The 26,013-nt window shown below is 41.0% G+C and overlaps 1 protein-coding gene and 6 non-coding genes across 7 annotated transcripts in view; 3 read left to right on the plus strand and 4 right to left on the minus strand.

Annotated features, from left to right (window-relative positions):
- Positions 1-19,092, plus strand: part of mkrn2 (makorin, ring finger protein, 2) — a 160,556-nt gene extending 141,464 nt beyond the window's left edge. Inside the window, exon 9 of the transcript XR_009426131.1 lies at positions 19,083-19,092. The gene's annotated coding sequence lies outside the window, so the exon portion shown is untranslated. The remainder of the gene's footprint in view (positions 1-19,082) is intronic.
- trnae-cuc (transfer RNA glutamic acid (anticodon CUC)) lies at positions 4,737-4,808 on the plus strand. Its single transcript has one exon. It is a non-coding gene; the product is annotated as a tRNA-Glu (tRNA).
- trnae-uuc (transfer RNA glutamic acid (anticodon UUC)) lies at positions 5,086-5,157 on the minus strand. Its single transcript has one exon. It is a non-coding gene; the product is annotated as a tRNA-Glu (tRNA).
- Positions 7,466-7,537, minus strand: trnae-uuc (transfer RNA glutamic acid (anticodon UUC)). The gene has a single exon. It is a non-coding gene; the product is annotated as a tRNA-Glu (tRNA).
- Positions 19,093-22,018: 2,926 nt separating the features above from the next.
- Positions 22,019-22,091, minus strand: trnac-aca (transfer RNA cysteine (anticodon ACA)). Its single transcript has one exon. It is a non-coding gene; the product is annotated as a tRNA-Cys (tRNA).
- A 123-nt stretch (positions 22,092-22,214) lies between these two features.
- On the plus strand, positions 22,215-22,286 carry trnae-cuc (transfer RNA glutamic acid (anticodon CUC)). Its single transcript has one exon. It is a non-coding gene; the product is annotated as a tRNA-Glu (tRNA).
- A 277-nt stretch (positions 22,287-22,563) lies between these two features.
- Positions 22,564-22,635, minus strand: trnae-uuc (transfer RNA glutamic acid (anticodon UUC)). Its single transcript has one exon. It is a non-coding gene; the product is annotated as a tRNA-Glu (tRNA).
- Positions 22,636-26,013: the final 3,378 nt, after the last annotated feature.

The raw sequence follows: 26,013 nt of genomic DNA on the forward strand, positions 1-26,013 counted from the left end.
GCACCGGATGCAGGCCACGATTAGCAAAAAAGGACACACACTCTGATGTGTACCGGATTGCACGTTTCAACCACTCCTCACTGTGGTTCTCTCTCAGCTGGCCGATGATCCTCACTGGGCCATTCCCCATGCCCCTCTCACGCAGCAAACGAAGAACCCGAATGTCACAGGCATACCTTGGAAAAAAGTATTCATTTAAGTATCTTATTGTAAGGTATCTAATTATTGTAGGAAATATTTATCAAAAAAGGTAGCACATAAGTGAAAATGACTGCAAAATAATTACTTGCGTGTGAGGATGACCCTGAATTCAGATCGATGGGCCAGGTCCAACTGCTGCAGCACAGCATGACTCCAGGACAGGTAGCTGGTTCTACACCTGGTGCAGATCAGGGTCTCTGTCACCAGGTTGTAGTATCTGTCAATGTCTAACACCTGTCGTACCCTCCTGTGCAGTCCCCCACCACACAGCTGTTGCGTGGCACAGGCAGGGTTAGTACACTGGAGCCGCACCTTCCACAGCTTATATGGCATCCAGAGCAAGAGATGCTGTGAAAAAAACCTATCAGGTGTTGGAGCTTGGTGGTACAACAGGGCTGGTGGAGGGGGGTGATACCACAACTGTAGGTTTTCATGCAGCTCCAGCTTTCCCTTTGCACCAACCCTAAAAAGTGCTTCCGACACCCACTTCTGGTCTTGCTGTGGCATTGTCTGTGGCCACAGAAGGGGGAGATCTTCTGACTGAGATGAGACCTGCTGATATTATCAAAAACACTGGTTTAAATAAAAGCTAAGAGAGCATTAAATGATGAAGACATCTATATATTTTGAATGAGATCTTACTGGGCTCCTCACAACAGTATTCTCAGAAACAGTTGATGGCGTTGCTGTTTCTTTGATGCGTTGTGAACTCTGAGGTGGAGGAAGGAAGAAGGAAGAGGAGGACTGGATGACAGGCTGATGAGGTTTGGGGGATGGAGAAGGATGAGGATCAGAGGGTGGACATGAAACTGCAGCTGAACTGGAGTGCTCTAACATCTGTGGAGTCAAACATTATGATTATCTATTAAGGGGACTGCCATGTTTTTAATAAATTAAAATTACATAGTAATAAAGTCATTATGTCATTATAAAAGCCTTGATGTCTTTTAATATTAACCTGAGAGGTTTTCCTCTGGGTGCTCAAATTAGGTTTTGCTGCTGCCACATGTGAGCCTCCAAACCTTGACTTTTCAAACTGAAAAGATTTGTCATGGTTAGTGATAACAAAACCCTAACACTATAGTTAAAGGTTAAGATGTTTCAATATCTGCAGTGATGCATGCAATAGTGTGGTCTGCTTACCATTGACAATGTTAGTTTAGCTCTCTTTTTCAGGACATGACACATCACTGACAGAGGGTGTGCTTTGGGTCGGGGTGCTCTGTGATGCTTCCACTGTGACTGGTGGATGAACCTGTGACACATGCATAAAGTACAAAACAGTCTTCCTAATTTGATTTTAGATATAAAGAAATATTGATGTGGCAAACACATCTATCTATTTATGCAACTTGAACCAGGCTAATTGAAGTTACCTTGTGAAATCCACAAATACATGTCTGAACTTCCTTCAGAAGAGTGGTCTGTCCCCTCATTTGCAGAGGGCACTTTTCTATCTGTGAATGAATTGTACCTCTGACACTGGATCTCAAAACAGCCATAAGTCATCATAATTATATCAATATAACATTGTATTTACATGGTAAGTAATTACTTATCCATACACATAAATAAAAATACCACATTGTATTATCAAAAAAGTTTGTTAGTTTGCCCATGAATCTAGCTGCATAACTTACCTTCTGATACAACTCATGCCATCTTTTTTGTCGGGGAGAAGGTCTATTCCCCTGCGTAGGTGGCCAAACTCCTGTTTGGGCAAAACTCTCCAGACGCGCAAGCCAATCAGCATTACTCATGCCTTTGTGAGACTTAGCTGAAGCCATGTCGTTGCCTGAAACACTACATAACACGTTACACTAACTGCCATTGTAGCCTGGAAACACAGCATTTACCCTCCTGCTGTGTTCATTTCATGATAGGTAGTTTTGACATACTTGGCCGAATGTCACTTCACTCACTTCACTCACTTCACTTCACTTTTGTGTTCCTGGTCCAAAACGACCGCCATATTTTAGCAGATTATAAATCCATTATAATACATATATTATCTTACATATAACATTTTGTGATTTATTTATTTATCATTTAATGCCATGTCAGCAGCAGGGGCTATATTCATGCCAAGAGGAAACATTTCAATTGCACAATTCAGTCATATATATCATGTCAAAACAATTATATAATTTTTTTTTAATTATATACACATATATATATATATATATATATATATATATATATATATATATATATGTATGTATGTATGTACAAATATACAAAAAATACATATAAAAAATTATAACAAGAACAAAAGTATAAGAACAATTTATATATAGAGTCTTAACATGTTGTGATAGATCTTTCTATTATGGCTGTATGTCTAATGACCTAGGCTCATACAACTCGTTTTTGAGTATAAATAAATAAATAAATATAGAGCATTATGGATTAATTTGACTAAAACAAATACTCAGATTAAACATATTGTGCTCTTTCAACTGTGTCCATGTGATAAGGGCATGAACCTGGATGTATAAACTTATCCATTCACTTCTTTTGACTGGTCATACTCATAACATATGTATAAACATATAACATATGTGTAAAAGTTAAACAAAACACCAACATTATCCAAATTTATTTTGTGTGTTGAAATGCCGCTTGTGGACAAAGTTATGGAACCTTATGACAATCAGATTAAATAAAAAGCATTTTTTTTCCAGAGAGAAAACTTGTAAATCGGTTAAATTCGACATATTTACAGTTAGTTCGTAATAGTATTTACACATCAGTGACAGTTGACGTTACGTAGTCTATCAAGTGGTAATCATAGGCTAATTTACATGGCCAATCTTGCTATTCGTAAGGTACAAAAATCCTAAACCATTTCATTATCAAGATATGAATAACATACATGAGCGGAATGTAAATAACTTAACGTTACCTGAGCGGAGATTTTGACGGAAAGATGACAAAAATTGACCATGTGCGGTGACTGGTTTGCCATATAATTGGACGAGCAAAAATAGAAATCGCAAAATGATTGGTTTTTTAAAAGGTGGAAGACGGAACGTGCGTGATTGGTGTATGAGAAATAGACCTTGCCATATAATTGGACGCGGAAAAATAGAGATCGCAATGTGATTGGTTTCTAAAAGATCGAAGTCGAAACGTGATTGGGGTTTAAAAGATAGAAGTCGTAACGTGATTGGTTTTCAAAAGATAGAAGTCGTAACTTGATTGGTTTATAAAAGATAGAAGTCGGCATACTATTGGATTAATTTTACAGACCTGTGGCTGTCAGGTACCGCCATCGAAGGGACAAAGTGCTAGACAGAACCTCGACATATCACGGTCCTGTAGCTCTACTGCTGGTAAAAAAGACACTTCTGGTGCAGGAAGATGTGCTGGATTTTTGAGGAGGGAATCAAAAAGGAGCATGCGTTCCCATACCAGGAGTCAAACCTGGGCCGCCTGGGTGAAAACCAGGAATCCTAAGCGCTAGACCATATGGGATTTGGAAACGTTAAACTGGCCATTGGTTTCTGGCGCACTTTCCATACATGTGGTCAGTGTGGGCGCTGGATCTTGTAGTGGCCTTTTGCTTTAGGTCTGCGACTGTAACAATGTGATAATAATTTGGCAAAACAAGAATTATCCAAAAGGACGGTTTTCTGAATTATATAGTGTTGTATGCATTCAAGGGATCTGTTTTTTTTACTCACCCCGGGAGTTCAGTTTATTTGGGCAGATTCCTGTGATTGCTGAATTGATACCTCGAACTGGTAATTAAGCGTTTTTCCAGGTGAAAATACTTGTGTCATCCATTTGAAAACACACATTGCAACCGTTATCTAGATGAAAATCTGCCTATCATCGGTCTGTCAAAGTACAAAATTGACATATTGTGAGGTTAATAATGAAAGTGAGACCAATTTTTAATCCGCAAAGTTGCTGATTATTCGCTCGTTCAGTTTAATGCAGATTACAATTTATTCTCAATGTCCAGGTGGCAATTAGTGATAAGGCTTCAAAATGGCAAGCCCGTGACATCAAAACAACATGGCATTACACCCTTCAAAGTAATGAAGCAGTTACAGAGTAGCGATGAAATTGTTCATTCGAAAATCAACTGGCTGCCAGACTGCAGTTTATTTCCCCTTTAATCGCCGAGCTTGTCGGAGTGCTTGTGAGACGAATGGCAATACCAAAGCATGTCCGTGTCTTCCCTAGACATCGGAAAGGGTGTGCAGAATATTTTTTTTTTTGGAAAAAAAGAAGAATGCCTGAAGATTTGCCTTTTCTTCTGGATTTTGGAGAAGAAAAAAAAACACATCAACAAAATAAACTGGAGAAAAACAAGCACAGAGCGAGTCAGCCAGGAGTCGAATCTAGAATCTTCTGATCTGCAGTCAGACGCATTATCCATTGCACCACTGGCCCAGCGCTAGCAAAGACCCCTGATTGCTACAGAGTTGTTGGTTTTAGATGAGACAGTGGCAAGCATTGCTGTCTGCTTATTCTCACCTTGTTATCAGGAGGTAAGCCCACCAGCCCATCAGCCCACCAGCCCCTCCCTGGTGGTTTAGTGGTAAGGATTGGGTGCTCTCACCGCCGCGGCCTGGGTTCGATTCCCGGTCAGGGAAAGCTCTTTTGGCTTCCAATTGTGGACTGCGAATTCAAGCTCTGCTAACACCTGCGAGAGAGCCAGCTCCAAACCAAAAAAAATGGTGAGCACTTGAAAAAAAGACCTCCATCGAGCCGGAGTCAAACCAGCGACCTAAGGATTGTCAACACTCCAACCTACAGTCCTCCACTCTACCACCTAAGCTATCGAAGGGGCAAAGTGTTAGACAGAACCTCGACATCTGGTGCAGGAAGATGTGCTGGATTTTTGAGGACGGAAGCAAAAAGAAGCATGCTTTCCCATACCGGGAGTCGAACCCGGGCCGCCTGGGTGAAATCCAGGAATCCTAACTGCTAGACCATATGGGATTTGGACACCTTAAACTGCCCCTTTAATCGCTGAGCTTGTCGGAGTGCTTGTGAGACGAATGGTAATTCCGAAGCATGTCCGTGTCTTCCCTAGACAACGGAAAGGGTGTGCAGAATATGTCTTTTTTGGAAAAAAAGGAGAATGCCTGAAGACTTGCCTTTTTTTCTGGATTTTGGAGAAGAGGAAAAAAAACACAACAACAAAATAAGCCGGAAAAAAACAAGCACAGAGCGAGCCAGCCAGGAGTCGAACCTAGAATTTTCTGATCCGTGAGCTTGTCTGTGCTTGTGAGATGAATGGCAATACCGAGGCATGTCCGTGTCTTCCCTAGAAAGTGGCAAAAAAAGACCTCCTTCGAGCCAGAGCCGAACCAGCGACCTAAGGATTGCCAACACTCCAACCTACAGTCCTCCGCTCTACCAGCTGAGCTATCAAAGGGGCAAAGTGTTAGACAGAACCTCGACATATCACGGTCTTGTAGCTCTACTGCTGGCCAAAAAGTCACTTCTGGTGCAGGAAGATGTGCTGGATTTTTGAGGAGGGAATCAAAAAGGAGCATGCGTTCCCATACCGGGAGTCAAACCTGGGCCGCCTGGGTGAAAACCAGGAATCCTAAGCGCTAGACCATATGGGATTTGGAAACCTTAAACTGGCCATTGGCATCTGGCGCACTTTTCCATACATGTGGTCAGTGTGGGCGCAGGATCTTGTAGTGGCCTGTTGCTTTAGGTCTGCGACTGTAACAATGTGATAATAATTTGGCAAAACAAGAATTATCCAAAAGGACGGTTTTCTGAATTATATAGTGTTGTATGCATTCAAGGGATCTGTTTTTTTTTTACTCACCCCGGGAGTTCAGTTTATTTGGGCAGATTCCTGTGATTGCTGAATTGATACTTCGAACTGGTAATTAAGCTCTTTTCCAGGTGAAAATACTTGTGTCATCCATTTGAAAACACACAAGACAACCGTTATCTAGAGGAAAAACTGCCTATTGTCGCTCTGTCAAGGTACAAAAATGACATTGTGAGGGTAACAATAAGGGTAAAGGAATCCTAACCGCTAGACCATATGGGATTTGGACACCTTAAACTGGCCAGTGGCACACTTTCCATACATGTGGTCAGTGTGGGCGCAGGATCTTGTAGTGGCCTGTTGCTTTAGGTCTGCCACTGGTAATTAAGCTCTTGTCCAGGTGAAAATACTTGTGTCATTCATCTGAAAACACACATTGCAACCGTTATCTAGATGAAAATATGCCTATCATCAGTCTGTCAAGGTACAAAATTGACATATTGTGAGGTTAATAATGAAAGTGAGACCAATTTTTAATCGGCAAAGTTGCTGATTATTCGCTCCTTCAGTTTAACTCAGTTTACAACTTATTCTAAATGTCCAGGTGGCAATTAGTGATAAAGCTTCAAAATGGCAAGCCCATGACATCAAAACCACATGGCATTATACCCTTCAAAGTAATGAAGCAGTTACAGAGTAGCGATGAAATTGTTAATTCGAAAATCAACTGGCTGCCAGCCTGCAGTTTATTTCCCCTATAATCGCCGAGCTTGTCGGAGTGCTTGTGACATGAATGGCAATACCGAAGCATGTCCATGTCTTCCCTAGACATCGGAAAGGGTGTGCAGAATATGTCTTTTTTGGAAAAAAAGAAGAATGCCTGAAGATTTGCCTTTATTTCTGGATTTTGGAGAAGAAAAAAAAAACACAACAACAAAATAAACTGGAGAAAAACAAGCACAGAGCGAGACAGCCAGGAATCGAACCTAGAATCTTCTGATCTTAGTCAGACGCATTATCCATTGCGCCACTGGCCTTCCGCTAGTAAAGACCCCTGATTGCTACAGAGTTGTTGGTTTTAGATGAGACCGTGGCAAGCATTGCTGCCTGCTTATTCTCACCTATCAGGAGATATCAGGAGGTAAGGCCACCAGCCCACCAGTCCACCAGCACCTCCCTGGTGGTCTAGTGGTTAGGATTTGGCGCTCTCACCGCCGCGGCCTGGGTTTGATTCCTGGTCAGTGAAAGCTCTTTTGGCTTCCAATTGTGGACTGCGAATTCAAGCTCTGCTAACAGCTGCGAGAAAGCCAGCTCCAAACCAAAAAAAATGGTGAGCACTTGAAAAAAAGACCTCCTTCGAGCCAGCGACCTAAGGATTGCCAACACTCCAACCTACAGTCCTCCACTCTACCAGCTGAGCTATCAAAGGGGCAAAGTGTTAGACAGAACCTTGAGATCTGGTGCAGGAAGATGTGCTGGATTTTTGAGGAGGGAAGCAAAAAGGAGCATGCGTTCCCATACCGGGAGTCAAACCCAGGCCGCCTGGGTGAAAACCAGGAATCCTAACCGCTAGACCATATGGGATTTGGCCACCTTAAACTGGCCATTGGCGCACTTTCCACACATGTGGTCAGTGTGGGCGCAGGATCTTGTAGTGGCCTGTTGCTTTAGGTCTGCGACTGTAACAATGTAATAATAATTTGGCAAAACAAGAATTATCCAAAAGGACGGTTTTCGGAATTATATAGTTTTGTATGCATTCAAGGGATCTGTTTTTTTTACTCACCCCGGGGGTTCAGTTTTTTTGGGCAGATTCCTGTGATTGCTGAATTGATACCTTGAACTGGTAATTAAGCTCTTGTCCAGGTGAAAATACTTGTGTCATGCATCTGAAAACACACATTGCAACCGTTATCTAGATGAAAATCTGCCTATCATCGGTCTGTCAAGGTACAAAATTGACATATTGTGAGGTTAATAATGAAAGTGAGACCAATTTTTTATCCACAAAGTTGCTGATTATTCGCTCGTTCAGTTTAATGCAGATTACAATTTATTCTCAATGTCCAGGTGGCAATAAGTGATAAGGCTTCAAAATGGCAAGCCCGTGACATAAAAACAACATGGCATTACACCCTTCAAAGTAATGAAGCAGTTACAGAGTAGCGATGAAATTGTTCATTCGAAAATCAACTGGCTGCCAGCCTGCAGTTTATTTCCCCTTTAATCGCCGAGCTTGTCGGAGTGCTTGTGAGACGAATGGCAATACAGAAGCATGTCCGTGTCTTCCCTAGACAGTGCCAAAAAAAGACCTCCTTCGAGCCAGAGTCGAACCAGCGACCTAAGGATTGCCAACACTCCAACCTACAGTCCTCCGCTCTACCAGCTGAGCTATCAAAGGGGCAAAGTGTTAGACAGAACCTCGACATATCACGGTCTTGTAGCTCTACTGCTGGCCAAAACGAAACTTCTGGTGCAGGAAGATGTGCTGGATTTTTGAAGAGGGAATCAAAAAGGAGCATGCGTTCCCATACCGGGAGTCAAACCTGGGCCGCCTGGGTGAAAACCAGGAATCCTAAGCGCTAGACCATATGGGATTTGGAAACCTTAAACTGGCCATTGGCTTCTGGCGCACTTTCCATACATGTGGTCAGTGTGGGCGCGGGATCTTGTAGTGGCCTGTTGCTTTAGGTCTGCGACTGTAACAATGTGATAATAATTTGGCAAAACAAGAATTATCCAAAAGGACGGTTTTCTGAATTATATAGTGTTGTATGCATTCAAGGGATCTGTTTTTTTACTCATCCCAGGAGTTCAGTTTATTTGGGCAGATTCCTGTGATTGCTGAATTGATACCTTGAACTGGTAATTAAGCTCTTGTCCAGGTGAAATACTTGTGTCATGCATCTGAAAACACACATTGCAACCGTTATCTAGATGAAAATCTGACTATCATCGGTCTGTCAAAGTACAAAATTGACATATTGTGAGGTTAATAATGAAAGTGAGACCAGTTTTTAATTTGCAAAGTTGCTGATTATTCGCTCGTTCAGTTTAATGCAGATTACAATTTATTCTCAATGTCCAGGTGGCAATTAGTGATAAGGCTTCAAAATGGCAAGCCCGTGACATCAAAACAACATGGCATTACACCCTTCAAAGTAATGAAGCAGTTACAGAGTAGCGATGAAATTGTTCAGTTTATTTCCCCTTTAATCGCCGAGCTTGTCGGAGTGCTTGTGAGACAATACCGAAGCATGCCCATGTCTTCCCTAGACATCGGAAAGGGTGTGCAGAATATGTCTTTTTTGGAAAAAAAGAAGAATGCCTGAAGATTTGCCTTTTCTTCTGGATTTTGGAGAAGAGAAAAAAAACACAACAACAAAATAAGCCGGAGAAAAACAAGCACAGAGTGAGCCAGCCAGGAGTCGAACCTAAAATCTTGTGATCCGTAGTCAGACGCGTTATCCATTGCGCCACTGGCCCACCGATAGTAAGGACCCCTGATTGCTACAGAGTTGTTTGTTTTAGATGTGACAGTGGCAAGCATTGCTGTCTGCTTATTCTCACGTTGTTATCAGGAGGTAAGCCCTGATAATTGCCGAGCTTATCCGAGAGCTTGTGTGATGAATGGCAATACCGAAGCATGTTACATGACTCCCCATAGACATCGGAACCTCAACCTATCAGGGTTCTGTAGCTCTACTGCTGTCCAAAAAGTCACTTCTGGTGAAGGAAGATGTGCTGGCTTTTTGAGGAGGGAAGCAAAAAAGTTCAAGCTTTCCCATACCGTGAGTCGACCCCTGGCCGCATGGGAGAAAACCAGGAATCCTAACTGCTAGACCATATGGGACCTGGCCAGCTTTAACTGGGCACAAGCTTGTGGGTGTGGTGTCGTCTGCCAGTTCTCTGAAGAATCACACTCAGTCAGGGATTTTTCTCTCAGAAGAAAAGACTTTATTTCACAGAAAATAAAGCCGAGAGTCCTTGCAAGGAGATCTCCCGAATGTTATTTGGTATCACCCTTATATACACTAAATGGGGCGGTTCCACATAGTCAAACTTTTCCTTATGATTACAATTTTAATACCTCCCTAGAGAGGAGAGGCCCCCTGCTTGATTTATTCTAAACAAAGGCCCTGTATGTATGTCTGACCATATGTTTCTCCTCAGTTTTGTACATTCCAGCACGTAGCTTTCTATTACCTATAAGATTATAATGGAGTAATAACTAGCAACAAAAATGGCTAGATTGATTATATACTTGTTTAATTAAAATCTTACTAATAAAAATCTTCCACATATTCTCCCCTTTGAGACTTAATAAGTCTCACATTTTTCTTATCCAGAGTGCTACTTCATAATCCAGTCATATTAGTTACACTACCTAGTGACTAAATAAGTCACATTGTATTATCACCAGTGACTAGATTATGAAATTCCACTCTCTCTCCTTTTTTGACGAGGAGGGAGTAAAAGATCCAGTCTCCCTATTTCCTTCTGTAATAGTACACAATGTTATAAGCATGAGCGTGCAATTGGTTCAGCATTTGCCTGTGCTTATCACAGTTATGTATAAAAGGCATAAAATACATACATTACATCAATAATTGAATTCCACAAGATTATAAAAGTTGATCTTCAGCTCAGATACCTTATGTATCGTAGAGAGCCTCTTTGGGCCGAAGTTAAACTGGCACTTATATCCAGGGTTTGGTTCTCCTTTAGACATCTTCATCATTCTCGTTAGAGTCAATAGAACTATCGTCAAAAGTTTGCTCATTTAAGTTCAGTTTGTTTAGCCATCCTTCATAATATTCCTCCAGACTCCTTTCAGTGATCCTTTGTTGATCATTCGGGACTTTTATCACTTCCATTTGCTTAACAGTAGCATTGACTATTAATGATCTTAATAAAGGTAATACACAGCAAAATAATAATCCTCCTATTAATATCGCAACTCCTAAAAAACATCCCTAGTTTAATAAACCACGCTCCCCATGCTCCAAATTTCACATCAATCCAATCCCAAATGTGTTGGTCTCTTCCGGCATTTGCTGTAACTTCATTTCTTAATTTTTTAATTTTTGTCATAACTTCACTGAAAGCTCCTCCAGGGGCAGTGTTATTTGGGATAAAAGTACAACATTGATCTCCAAACATAACACAAACTCCTCACTTGTCTGCCAAGAGCCAATTAAGAGCCTGTCTGTTTTGCCATGTCATTCTACTTGTTGCATGCACTTGGTCGCCTAATAAGGTTAACGCCTCATCAGTATAATTAATGAATCTTTGTTGATTATAATAAATATAATTAATCCACTCTGTATTTTTGTTTGGTGTGATCCACACCAGGATTGACTCAAAACCTCCTTTTATTTCATTTCTTGCCTTAAATTTATTAGGAATTCCTCTTGGCTGTCCAATTGAGTCTAAATATACATTGGGATCTGCCTCATATCCTCTTTTAGTTCTATTGTCTTCCTTGTTCGTGCTCTGTTCTGTTCCCCATTGTGCCATGCTAACTTCTTGAAGTAATCGTACTCTTACACATATACCTTTCCATCCAACTGGTAAAGAAGGCAATAATATTTCACTTCCGCAGATCCAAAAGAAATCTGCTATTACTAATGATTGGTCTTCATAAATCTCTATTGGGGGTAAGGCTATAGTTTGATTTTCACATTTTTCAGGTGCTATCTTACTTCCTTTTGTTGTTCCGAATGCTAAAAGTTCTGGAGCTCTAGCAGGAACTCCTGATTTCCAAGAATTGTTCTTATCTATATACCAAATAATAGCGCATCTTCCCTTGAATTTACCCACATCTTGGGTTCCTTTTGGTTTATGGAAACACTCATATTCTTGTTTATAATCTATGCTATACCATTTTGGAATCTCTACTTTTTGTTTTTCAATTTTTATATTTTGACCGATATCTGAATACTGACACCAGGATCCCCAGAGTGGTCTGAAGAAATAATCTGTTAATTTAGGATTTCCTAAAAATCCTAGGCATTCAGCAATACAATATGGCCTGGTAAAATCTGTTAAATGACAAAAGTTTCTCCCAAATTGGGCACAGTTTCGGTAATCATATGGATTTGGTATGGCTATTACTTTGTTTAACGGAGATTTGGAGCACAGCAAGCAATTTTCTTTTCCTGTTTCTTTAGCTGTAAAGACTGCCCATTTATACCATTCATTATTTTGGGCTGTATCCCATAATGCATCAATTTGACTAATGTCTTCATCACCTTGTACATCATGATCAATGTCTCTACAAATTTTGATTATCATTGGTTCTGATGAGTTGATTACATTGTCACTTTTGTTCAAAGGTTGAAAAGTCAATGGAAGGGAAGTCAGGTTGCTTTCTATCGGTAGAGTTTGAGTCTGCATTATGAGATGCATTAGGCATAGGATGGTCTTCAGACATGTTGTCAGACTTATTCTCTGTCCTCTCCAGTTTGTCTGACAGGAGGAAAGAAGCTCCTTGTGTATCTTTTGGGGAGCCCTCGTCAGTTTGCACTTCATCATGTGTCTCTGATTTTTCCTCATTGCTCTCTCCTGCATTGTCTGGTTGACTGTTTTCCTTTCTTTCTGCCTTTCCTGTGGGAACTCTAGTACAGTGGTTTAGATGATACCAGGTTGTGCTTCCTTCCACTTGGACTGCTGTTGGAGTAGCTCTCACCACTGTGTAGGGTCCTTCTCTCCTGGGCTCATTCCATTTTCTCCGGAATACTCTCAGATAAACTTGGTCCCCTGGAACAACTGGACAGGCAGTCTCCGATTCCTCTCTGGGCTCTTTTCTTTTTTCCTGTAAATAGATAGCTTTATGTATGGCAGTTAATTTCTTCATATAAGAATGAAGTTCCATTTGTAACTGTTCTAGAGGCGGTCCTTTATAGGGACCTCTAAATATGGCACAGGCATGGGTCGACCCGTAAGCATTTCATGCGGTGTTAAATGCGTGTTCCTGTTAGTTTGCATGCGATAACTCATTAGTGCGAGCGGTAATGCATCAATCCAATTAAGTTTAGTACTTTCACATATTTTGTTTATTTTGGCCTTGATAACTCCATTAACCCTCTCCACTGACCCTTGTGATTGAGGTCTATAAACGCATCCTAGTCTCTGTTTTATTCTAAATTGTTGCAATACTTGTTTCACAGTTTTTTGTATGAATGCTGACCCATTATCTGAACTTATTTCTGATGGAATTCCAAATCTAGGAATTACCTCTCTTGTTAGAAATTTTATTACCGTTCCTGCTCCTAGATCTGCGGATGGTACTGCCTCACCCATCTGCTAAACCTGTCTATGATAACAAGCATGTATCTTTTGCCTTGTACACGCTTTATCATATCCACATAATCGCATACAAGATGTTTAAAGGGGCCTTCAGGTGTTGGAATATGACCTATTGGTGTCACTATGCCTTTTCTTACATTGTATTTAGCACATACTTCACATGTGGACAAAAATTCATCCACCATTGCATATAAATAAGGAGACCAATATCCTTGCTGTTTAATTTTTCTTACCACTTCTCCCCTTGCACAATGGTCAAAACCATGTGCATCTGTAATAAGAATATTCAACAGTGAAGTAGGTGCAACAATGTTTCCTTCATGTGTACGCGAGATGTCCTGTGAGTCTTTTTTAGCTCCCCTTTGATGCCACATTGATTGTTCATAGGGGCCTGCTTGTTGTTGAATTCGAATAATGTCATCCAGTTGAGGATGAGGTTCGATAAGTACAACAGGTGCTAATACTGCTACCTGACACCCTGAAGCTTTTTTAGCTTCTACATCTGCTGCATTGTTTCCTTTAATGACATAGTCATTTCCCTTTTTGTGTGCTTGACATTTGATTATTGCTAGTCGTTTTGGTAGCATCATAGCAGAAATCAATTGCCCTATTTGTTCACTATGTTGGTCCCATCACTCTTTTTGAAACCTCTTTGTTTCCACACTGCTCCGAATAGATGACATACACCATGAGCATACGCTGAATCTGTAAAAATGTTAGCAGTTTGTCCTTTTGCTAACTGACATGCAGTTGTGAGAGCTTTTAATTCTGCTAATTGAGCAGAGCATGGCTGTACACAATGTTGTGACATAACAGATTCATATTCTTTTTTGTTTTTCTTCACTACTGAATATCCTGTATAATTTCCTTCGTGATCCCTAAAGCTAGAACCATCTACGAAGTAAGTAACTTCTGCTTCAGAAATAGGTGTTGATTCAAGATCTGGTCGTAATCTAGTAAATGCCAAGGACTCATTCACACACTCATGAGGTTCTCCTTCAAAAGCCAAAGGAATTAATTCAGCTGGATTAACTGTCTGGCATCTTTTAATGGTAACATCTGGATATGTGAGTAATGAGGAGTAGGTTAGAATTCGAGCTTGTGTCAGAACAAATTTCCCTTGTTCTATTAATTCCACAACTTTGTGATTGGTATATATAGTCACTGGGTACCCCATAGTTATTGTGGATGCTTTTTCATAAGCATAATACACTGCAGCTAAACCCTGTTGGTAACATGGTGCGTATCCCTGGGCTACATTTTCTAACTTTGTGCTGTAGTACGCTATAGGCTGTTTTTTCCTTCCACTACAGGTCTCTTGCATCAATACAGCTGATGCATAACCATCAACTCTGTTTGCCACATATAGATGAAACATTTTATCATATTCTGCCATTCCCCGGGCAGGGGCCTGTTGTAATTCTTTTTTTATTGCTTCAAATGCTAGTAAGGCATCTGTGTTCCATTTTAATGGATTGCTTAAATGTTGTAATCCTGCTTGTTTCATCATTTCTCTCAAAGGCCCTGTCTTTACTGCATAGTCTTCTATCCAGTCTGCACTAAAGCCAGTCATTCCTAAAAAAGTCATCATTTGTCCTACTGTCTGAGTTAACGGTGTTTTACTTATACCTTCTAACTGAGCTGGAGCTATAGCTCGTGTGCCAAATGCAATTAATCTTCCCAAGTATTCCACTTGAGGCTGGCAATATTGCAATTTGTTTTTAGACACCTTGTGTCCTCCTTGTGCTAATTTTGTCAACACCTTAATTGAATCTTTGTGACATTGTTCTAGTGTGGTAGAACAGATAATTAAATCATCCATGTATTGTAATAGTGTACCGTCTATTACGAGGTCTTCTAAATCAGCCTTAAGAATCTTCTTGAATATATGTGGTGAATGTTTATATCCCTGAGGAATTCTAGAATATGTATATTGTTTATTTGAAAATGAAAATGCAAATAGATATCTACTCTCTTCTGCAAGCGGTACACTGAAGTAGGCAGAGCAAAGATCAATTACAGTAAAGTATTTGGCATCAGGAGGGACATTTGTCAGTAAAGTGTGCGGGTTTGGTACCTCAGCTGGCATATCTTCCGTTATTTCATTTATTGTTCGTAAATCATGAACAAGTCGCCATCTGTTTTTGTCTGATTTGATTACAGGCATAATTGGAGTGTTACAGTAACTAGTAGTTTCTACCAATACTCCTGCCTTCACTAAGCCTTCAATTGTGTCTTTTATTCCTGCTTCAGCATCTGCCCGTAAAGGATATTGTGCTTTTCTAGGTAGACGTGCATTTGGTTTAAGTTGAACTCTTACTGGATTTGCTGATTTTATTAATCCAATATCTGTGTCATGCTGAGACCATAGTTCAGTTGGTACCTGACACTCCATTTCCTTAAACAATTCAGTCTCAGTTGTGTTTATTAAATCAGATGCTGTAGTAATCTGTGTCTCTTTCTTTTGGCTGATAACTACTTCCTGTGGAATTCCCAGCAAACTGGTTGCACACAAAATATTGATGTAATTTTTGTCAGCTGAATGAAAAATTAATGGGTTTTCTGTTTATTCCCATTTACTTTGTTCTGCCCTTTTCACCATTGGTCCTAAATCTTTTGCTTCCCAACTTTTTCCTACATATACTACAATAGTTATTTACATTGAACCATTTTTTGACAAATTCACCTTCTGGTATGTTTAAAGCTGCTCCCTGTTTACCTATGATGATGTACTGGGAGACTCAATCCGCTGTCCTTTTGTTTCTTTTTGCCATTTCTGTTCTAGTTTTTCATACCTTTCTTGATCATACATCATTGTGCAATGAAATTCAGACTTTGATAGCTGTGCTTCAGGTATCTGTGCTTCAATAAACTTTCCCCATTTATTGACTGTCTGTCTCACATCTTGTTCTATCTGTCCTTTCCAATAAACATTTGCTTTTGGCTCTGCAACCATCATTTGTGTTTCTGTTCCTATTGCATCAATATATATTCCTTCTGGAGAACACCAAATTTGTAGTCCTTATTTACATAATGCATCTCTTCCTAACAAATTAATAGGAGTTTGATTTGATACCAGAATGGGCATTGTTATACTTTGATCTTTTGTTTGTAGACACACTGGAGCTGTTATGGGTATCAATTGCATTTTTCCCGAGAATCCTATTGTCTTTGCAAATTTTCCAGACATGGGGAGATGTGAAGCATATTTCAAATTAATGCAAGTTAGATTTGCGCCCGTATCAATCATCATTGGTGTATCTTTTCCCTCTATTTTAATCTGCATAATAGGCTCTTGATCAGCTTTTGTTGATAAAATTGGAAGCTGACTCTCCCCTTTAGGATTCTCTGGGCACCCCTAATAGCCTGGATTGGGACCTCCCCAAGGGTTTACTGGACCCCGCACTGGACCCTGATTAGGCTGTTGCCAGCTCACCTCCCTTCCACCTTGAGGTTGCTGTGACCATTGACGAGTTGGACAGTCAGCTTTATTGTGCCCGGGCTGTCCACAGCCCCAGCACAGACTTGGAGGCATGCTTCTGCCTCTGCCTCTTTGACCTTGCTATATGGGGTTTTTTCTCCATCCCATCTGTCCTGGCTGTTGAGTATAAACATTTATTATGGGCACAGAGTTCAAGTGTTCATTTGGAGGGACTGCTGTGAGTGGGCTTGACTGAGGAGTTGGTTGTTGAGCAATTACTGGAGGCATTATAGTCATTTGTTCGGCTGCTGCATTGGTTACTGAAGCTTGAATATTTTTCTTATTTTTCTTTGTGAATTCTTCAAGCTGTAATTGAGTTAGTTTACGTTGTAACTCTTTCTCTTGACTTTTGAGTTTTTGTTCATTTTTTCTGTGTTGTTCCACTGCATGAGACACATGGTCGCAAAACTCTTTGTGTGTTTTAGAAGTTAAACCGACCACATCCTCCAGCTTGCTTTTTACTGCTGGCGGCATAGCATCAATCACAGCTTGCCTAAACAATGTTGCCATTAATGGGTCTCCCTCGGGATGCCCCTCAGTTTCTTGTTTCCACCTTTTCAACTGTTTCTGTACATATGTGGTTGGATTCTCTGCATCCCCGATTTCTTCTCCCTTCAGTGATTTAGGATTCAGTCTGATCGGATACTCCGCACACAATGCCTGCCATACTGCTGGGCGGAATGCATCAAAAACAATCCCATCCATATTATGAGAGTTCACTGCTCTGTTTAGAGTCATTGTAAGGAGAATTTCATCCATCTTTGTCCCTCCAATAATTCTAGCCAGTAGAGCTTTGACATCACCTACTGACAATAGCTTTCCTGTTGTTTCGTCCTCAAACATTCAAATAAATTTGCCCGCGCCCTCATGAATGTCAGGAAGGCGAGTGACAAGCCCCTCAAGGTCCTGTGAAGACCAGGGGACATACTGTCCCTGCTCACCCTTGATTAAAATTGGGAGCTGTGCGGCCAGTGGTCTAAGTGTCCCTTTTTCTCTGCCCTGTTCCCATTTACCGTTATCAAATAACTCCTCTGCCTGATTCTCATCCTCACTACCATAGAATAACTTACTCTTTCCTCTCTCCAACTTATTTATCTCTTGTATCTTTTTCCCTGATTCTCTAATTTTCTCTTCCATTTCTTCTTCCATAGCTTGTACGTGTGCTACAATATCGCTATCTTTCCTCCTCTTTTTTTCTAATCCTTCCTCAAACCAGGTTTTATCTACCTGATTAGCTTTCATTTTTTCTAATGCTGTACGTGCTTGCCTGTAACAATCAAGATGCAAACTTTCTGCAATTTCCTTTCTGGGTTGCCTCTGTGTTTTTACAGTTTGTTCCTCTCTATCATCCATCTCTATCTGCCATTCTAACTCTAGTTCTCCTGTTACTTCCACTGTTCCCTTGAGTATTGGGAACTCTCCTTGTACTGGCAAATAGGGGGGAGGCTCTGAAAATAACTTTTCTTTTCTCATGTTATCTTTCTCTGCCCCCTTCAGGATTTTCCTAGCCTGTTTTAGACTTCTTTTTTAAACAGAGCAATTACTTCTTTCTCTTTTTCCCTCTTTGTTTCTCTATTCATATTGATGCTTTTAGTTTTATAGTTTTTTATCAGAGTTTCCATTTCCTCACACAATGCCACATCAAATGTCCCTTCCTTTGGCCATTTTGTCATCATATTTTTTGTTCTCTTCTGCCATTTTTTGAGATATTTTAATCCAATTATTTCCACTGGTGTGGCTGCCATATCTTTATTTATATTATTACCCTCAAAAATCAACTTTTTAGTTTTATATAGTAACTTGGTTACAATCTCTTCTTTTCCCTTTCACTTAATTTAACTATTTTTCCTTTACCAATTTCAGCCTACTTTTTATTCTTTATTGTGTGTCATACCTCTTTGAATTTATTTTTTTATTTTCTCATGCATTTACACTTTTTTATATTATTTGACTGTCTATTTTATTTGCTCTATTTTATTATCACTTTTTAGATAACAATTTCTAACCATAATTCTTTATTTTTTACTTCCCTTTCTTTTTTTGTCCACCCCTGTAATACAACTTTAATGTAGACACTTCATCCCTTGCTCCCACTCCCACTGCACTGGGCTCAAAGAATTTTCTCCCCTTTCACACAAGCATCCAAATGCAAAAACCTATTATATATCTTGATTCAAACTTTATTGATACTATTTTCCTAAACTCATTCACACTTTCTACACTCTTTATTGAGCCAGAGTGCTTATTCTTGCATACTTTCTCCCTTTATCTAAGGGATAATCAGTCATTAATTGTCCTTTTATTATCAAGGCTCTTCATACATTCATCCCTCTCAAGTGGATCTGGGTTGAGTCCAATTCTGCCAGGTCACACCGAAGTGACGGTCCAGGAACGGTGCTCAACCCTTACCCACCCAATACGGAATTTATTTGTTCATACATTCATCATCGTTCACACATTCATTCGTCCGGACACAGTTACATCCACACAACAAAACACCGCTCTTCCTAGAGCATCCTTAAGGGCCCACCCATTCAGACCTTTGGGACTTTTCACTTTATACTTTTTCAAAGCGGTATATGTGTGGCTTTTCCTCGCGAATCCTTAACTAATCTGCTTCTCCGTTTATCACTGTCCTTCCTAGGCCCAGCTCTCCAATAAACACAGACCATTGCATACAATGTCTTTCTGCCTACACCATCTTTGTTTTAAATTAAGGTTACCTTCCAAGGCTTTCCTATTAATAAACCAAATATGTGCATGCAGTTTTTGGGGAAGGTGTGGCCTAATGGTTAGAGAGTCAGACTCACAATCGAAAGGTTGTGAGTTCAAGTCCTGGGCCGGCAGGAATTGTGGGTGGGGGAAGTGCATGTGCAGCATTTTTTTTTACATTTTTTTTTTACAATTTTACATTATTATAGGATAGATCTAACATTAATGGACTCGGCTGAGATGTCTGAGTACACTGCAGGGATTTTGATCAACAAAATTAAAAATATTTAATTAAATCAAATTTAATAGAATTGCTATTTGTTAAACCTCAGGTGGACACATATCCCACTTGCCATTTATTCATATTGGAAGGACACCAATTTTGGGGCACCGCATCTCCGCCTCCCGGAAGTTCAGGGACTTGGGGCCGGTGGTGTCGGATAGAGTTCCTCAATGTCTATTATTGACAAGAGGTTGGTGTTTTTCCCCTCTTTTTGAGTGAGTTATGGCCGGTCTTTTTGCATTTGCAGGGCCGTATCTCTGGCCCCCGGTGGTCTATCGACTTGAGGGAGGTGGCTTCAGAGAGGGCCCTTCGAGTGCTATCAAGTCACCCAGTTTCAATTAGCTAGGTCTCTTCCTTCCATTTGACTATCAAAAATGTGGGGGGCCATAACTCCGCCCCCTGGAGTTTTATGGATGGGGGGCCAGCGGTGTTCGGTGGGCCTTCTGTCGGTCTTACTCTGACCCGAGTTTGGTGCAGTTTGGCCCAGTTTTGGCGTAGTTACAGCACCACTTGTGGTGAAATTAACTAAAATCCAACATGTTTTCTATGTATATTTCTACAGTATTATGGAATGAAACGTACATAAATGGATTCCTCTGAGTGCCCTGAGTACAGTACAAGTGTTTTCTCTAGGGCCCATCCTAAAATTTTTCTTCCGACTTCCACCGACCTCGAGCTGCCTTCTCTAGCCGGGGAGGGTGCACCCTGGCCAGCATAGATGAGTAGGTTCTAACCTATCAGAAGCTATCAGGGTTCTGTAGCTCTACTGCTGTCCAAAATGTCACTTCTGGAGCAGGAAGATGTGCTGGCTTTTTGAGGAGAGAAGCAAAAAAGATCAAGCTTTCCCATACCAGGAGTCGAACCCAGGCTGCCTGAGTAAAAAAACCAGGAATCCTAACCACTAGACCATATGGGATATGGACACCTTAAAAAGGCCATTGGCGCACTTTCGATACATGTGGTCAGTGTGGGCGCAGGATCTTGTAGTGGCCTGTTGCTTTAGGTCTGCGATTGTAACAATGTGATAATAATTTGGCAAAACAAGATTTTTCCAAAAGGACGGTTTTCTGAATTATATAGTGTTGTATGCATTCAAGGGACCCGTTTTTTTTTACTCACCCCGGGGGTTCAGTTTATTTGGGCAGATTCCTGTGATTGCTGAATTGATACCTCGAACTGGTAATTAAGCTCTTTTCCAGTTGAAAATACTTGTGTCATCCATTTGAAAACACACACTGCAACCGTTATCTAGAGGAAAAACTGCCTATCGTCACTCTGTCAAGGTACAAAAATGACATTGTGAGGGTAACAATGAAAGTGAGACCAATATTTAATCGGCAAAGTTGCTGATTATTCGCTCCTTCAGTTTAACTCAGTTTACAACTTATTCTCAATGTCCAGGTGGCAATTAGTGATAAGGCTTCAAAATGGCAAGCCCATGACATCAAAACCACATGGCATTACACCCTTCAAAGTAGTAAAGCAGTTTCAGAGTAGAGATGAAATTGTTCAATCTAGAATCAACTGGCCCACAAGCCTGCATTTTATTACCACGTTAATCGCCGAGCTTATCGGAGAGCTTGTGTGATGAATGGCAATACCGAAGCATGTTACGCGACTCCCCATAGACATCGAAACCTCAATCTATCAGGGTTCTACTGCTGTCCAAAAAGTCACTTCTGGTGCAGGAAGATGTGCTGGCTTTTTGAGGAGAGAAGCAAAAAAGATCAAGCTTTCCCATCACGGGAGTCGACCCCTGCCTGCTTGGGAGAAATCCAGGAATCCTAACTGTTAGACCATATGGGAACTGGCCAGCTTTAACTGGGCACAAGCTTGTGGGCCACTTTAATTAAATCTGGCCAGTGTGGTTTACAGAAATAAATGGTGTTACATGCATTCAAGGGACATGTTTGTTGACTCACCCCGGGGGTTAAATTTTTTGACCAGAGTCCTGTGATTGCTGAATTGATACCTTGAACTGGTAATTAGGCTCTTGTCCAGGTGAAAATACTTGTGTCATGCATCTGAAAACACACATTGCAACCGTTATCTAGATGAAAAACTGTCTATCGTTGGTCTGTCAAGGTCCAAAATTTTCATATACGAATGGCAATACCGAAGCATGTCCGTGTCTCCCCTAGACATCGGAATGGGTGTGCAGAATATGTCTTTTTTGGAAAAAAGAAGAATGCCTGGAGATTTGCCTTTACTTCTAGATTTTGGAGAAGAAAAAAAAAAAACACAACAACAAAAAAGCCGGAGAAAAATAAGCACAGAGCGAGCCAGCCAGGAGTCGAACCTAGAATCTTCTGATCTGTAGTCAGACACGTTATCCATTGCGCCACTAGCCCACCGATAGTAGAGACTCCCGATTTCTACAGAGTTGTTGGTTTTAGATGTGACAGTGGCAAGCATTGCTGTCTGCTTATTCTCACCTTGTTATCAGTAGGTAAGCCTACCAGCCCACCAGCCCCTCCCTGGTGGTCTAGTGGTTAGGATTTGGCGCTCTCACCGCCGCGGCCTGGGTTCGATTCCCGGTCAGGGAAAGCTCTTTTGGCTTCCAATTGTGGACTGCGAATTCAAGCTCTGCTAACAGCTGCGAGAAAGCCAGCTCCAAACCAAAAAAAATGGTGAACACTTGAAAAAAAAACCTCCATCGAGCCAGAGTCGAACCAGCGACCTAAGGACTGCCAACACTCCAACCTACAGTCCTCCACTCTACCAGCTGAGCTATCGAAGGGGCAAAGGGTTAGACAGAACCTCGACATCTGGTGCAGGAAGATGTGCTGGATTTTTGAGGAGGGAAGCAAAAAGAAGCATGCGTTCCCATACCGGGAGTTGATCCCGGGCCACCTGGGTGAAAACCAGGAATCCTAACCGTTAGACCATATGGGATTTGGACACCTTAAACTGGCCAGTGGCGCACTTTCCATACATGTGGTCAGTGTGGGCGCAGGATCTTTTAGTGGCCTGTTGCTTTTGGTCTGCGACTGTAACAATGTGATAATAATTTGGCAAAACAAGAATTATCCAAAAGAACGGTTTTCTGATTTATATAGTGTTGTATGCATTCAAGGGATCTGTTTTTTTTACTCACCCCGGGGGTTCAGTTTTTTTGGGCAGATTCCTGTCAAAGTCACCTTTATTTATATAGCGCTTTAAACAAAATACATTGCGTCAAAGCAACTGAACAACATTCATTAGGAAAACAGTGTCAATAATGCAAAAATGATAGTTAAAGCTGTTCATCATTGAATTCAGTGATGTCATCTCTGTTCAGTTAAATAGTGTCTGTGCATTTATTTGCAATCAAGTCAACGATATCGCTATAGATGAAGATGACCCTAACTAAGCAAGCCAGAGGCGACAGATGCACCTCTGTTACAGTTACGTTACGGTAACGGTTCCTTGCCGCAAGGAACCGTAACTCCATCGGTGACAGAATGGAGAAATAAAACCTTGGGAGAAACCAGGCTCAGTTGGGGGGCCAGTTCTCCTCTGACCAGACGAAACCAGTAGTTCAATTCCAGGCTGCAGCAAAGTCAGATTGTGCAGAAGAATCATCTGTTTCCTGTGGTCTTGTCCTGGTGCTCCTCTGAGACAAGGTCTTTACAGGGGATCTGTATCTGGGGCTCTAGTTGTCCTGGTCTCCGCTGTCTTTCAGGGATGTAGAGGTCCTTTCTAGGTGCTGATCCAGCATCTGGTCTGGATACGTACTGGATCCGGGTGACTGCAGTGACCCTCTGATCTGGACACAGACTGGATCTGGTGGCCACGGTGACCTCGGAACAAGAGAGAAACAGACAAATATTAGCGTAGATGCCTTTGTTCTAATGATGTAGCAAGTACATAGGGTGTTATGGGAAGTGTTTCCGGTTCCGGTTTACCTTATTAATGCAGCCTAAAAATCCTTTAACGGATTTGGATAATAAAAGCATATTAGTATGTTATGTGTATGCCAGGTTAAAGAGATGGGTCTTTAATCTAGATTTAAACTGCAAGAGTGTGTCTGCCTCCCGAACAATGTTAGGTAGGTTATTCCAGAGTTTAGGCGCCAAATAGGAAAAGGATCTGCCATCCGCAGTTGATTTTGATATTCTAGGTATTATCAAATTGCCTGAGTTTTGAGAACGTAGCGGACGTAGAGGATTATAATGTAAAAGGAGCTCATTCAAATACTGAGGTGCTAAACCATTCAGGGCTTTATAAGTAATAAGCAATATTTTAAAATCAATACGATGCTTGATAGGGAGCCAGTGCAGTGTTGACAGGACCGGGCTAATATGGTCATACTTCCTGGTTCTAGTAAGAACTCTTGCTGCTGCATTTTGGACTAGCTGTAGTTTGTTTACTAAGCGTTCAGAACAACCACCCAATAAAGCATTACAATAATCTAACCTTGAGGTCATAAATGCATGGATTAACATTTCTGCATTTGACATTGAGAGCATAGGCCGTAATTTGGATATATTTTTGAGATGTAAAAATGCAGTTTTACAAATGCTAGAAACGTGGCTTTCTAAGGAAAGATTGCGATCAAATAGCACACCTAGGTTCCTAACTGATGACGAAGAATTGACAGAGCAACCATCAAGTCTTAGACAGTGTTCTAGGTTATTACAAGCGGAGTTTTTAGGTCCTATAATTAACACCTCTGTTTTTTCAGAATTTAGCAGTAAGAAATTACTCGTCATCCAGTTTTTTATATCGACTATGCAATCCATTAGTTTTTCAAATTGGTGTGTTTCACCGGGCTGCGAAGAAATATAGAGCTGAGTATCATCAGCATAACAGTGAAAGCTAACACCATGTTTCCTGATGATATCTCCCAAGGGTAACATATAAAGCGTGAAGAGTAGCGGCCCTAGTACTGAGCATTGAGGTACTCCATACTGCACTTGTGATCGATAGGATACATCTTCATTCACTGTTACGAACTGATGGCGGTCATATAAGTACGATTTAAACCATGCTAATGCACTTCCACTGATGCCAACAAAGTGTTCAAGTCTATGCAAAAGAGTGTTGTGGTCAATTGTGTCAAACACAGCACTAAGATCCAATAAAACTAATAGAGAGATACACCCACGATCAGATGATAAGAGCAGATCATTTGTAACTCGGTCATTTGTAAGGAGAGCAGTCTCAGTACTATGATATGGTCTAAGTCCTGACTGGAAATCCTCACATATACCATTTTTCTCTAAGAAGGAATATAATTGTGAGGATACCACCTTTTCTATTATCTTGGACAGAAAAGGGAGATTCGAGATTGGTCTATAATTAACTAGTTCTTTGGGGTCAAGTTGTGGTTTTTTGATGAGAAGCTTAATAACAGCCAGTTTGAAGGTTTTGGGGACATATCCTAATGACAATGAGGAATTAATAATAGTCAGAAGAGGATCTATGACTTCTGGAAGCACCTCTTTCAGGAGCTTAGATGGTATAGGGTCTAACATACATGTTGTTGGTTTAGATGATTTAACAAGTTTATACAATTCTTCCTCTCCTATGGTAGAGAATGAGCGGAACTGTTCCTCAGGGGGTCTATAGTGCACTGTCTGATGTGATACTGTAGCTGACGGCTGAATGGTTGCAATTTTATCTCTAATAGTATCGATTTTAGAAGTAAAGTAGTTCAAAAAGTCATTACTGCTGTGGTGTTGGGAAATGTCAACACTTGTTGAGGCTTTATTTTTTTAATTTAGCCACTGTATTGAATAAATACCTGGGGTTATGTTTGTTTTCTTCTAAAAGAGAAGAAAAGTAATCAGATCTAGCAGTTTTTAATGATTTTCTGTAGGATATGTTACTTTCCCGCCAAGCAATACGAAATACCTCTAGTTTTGTTTTCCTCCAGCTGCGCTCCATTTTTCGGGCTGCTCTCTTTAGGGTGCGAGTATGCTCATTATACCATGGTGTCAAACTGTTTTCCTTAACCTTCCTTAAGCGTAAAGGAGCAACCCAAATGAACACTTGAACTCTGTGCCCATAATAAATGTTTATACTCAACAGCCAGGACAGATGGGATGGAGAAAAAACCCCATACAGCAAGGTCAAAGAGGCAGAGGCAGAGGCAAAAGCATGCCTCCAAGTCTGTGCTCGGGCTGTGGACAGCCCGGGCACAATAAAGCTGACTGTCCAACTCGTCAATGGCCACAGCAACCTCAGGGTGGAAGGGAGGTGGGCTGGCAACAGCCTAGTCAGGGTCCAGTGCAGGGTCCAGTAAACCCTTGGGGAGGTCCCAATTCAGGCTATTAGGGGTGCCCAGAG

The sequence above is a fragment of the Carassius carassius genome, chromosome 38 (assembly GCF_963082965.1).
Source record: "Carassius carassius chromosome 38, fCarCar2.1, whole genome shotgun sequence".
NCBI lineage: Eukaryota > Metazoa > Chordata > Actinopteri > Cypriniformes > Cyprinidae > Carassius > Carassius carassius.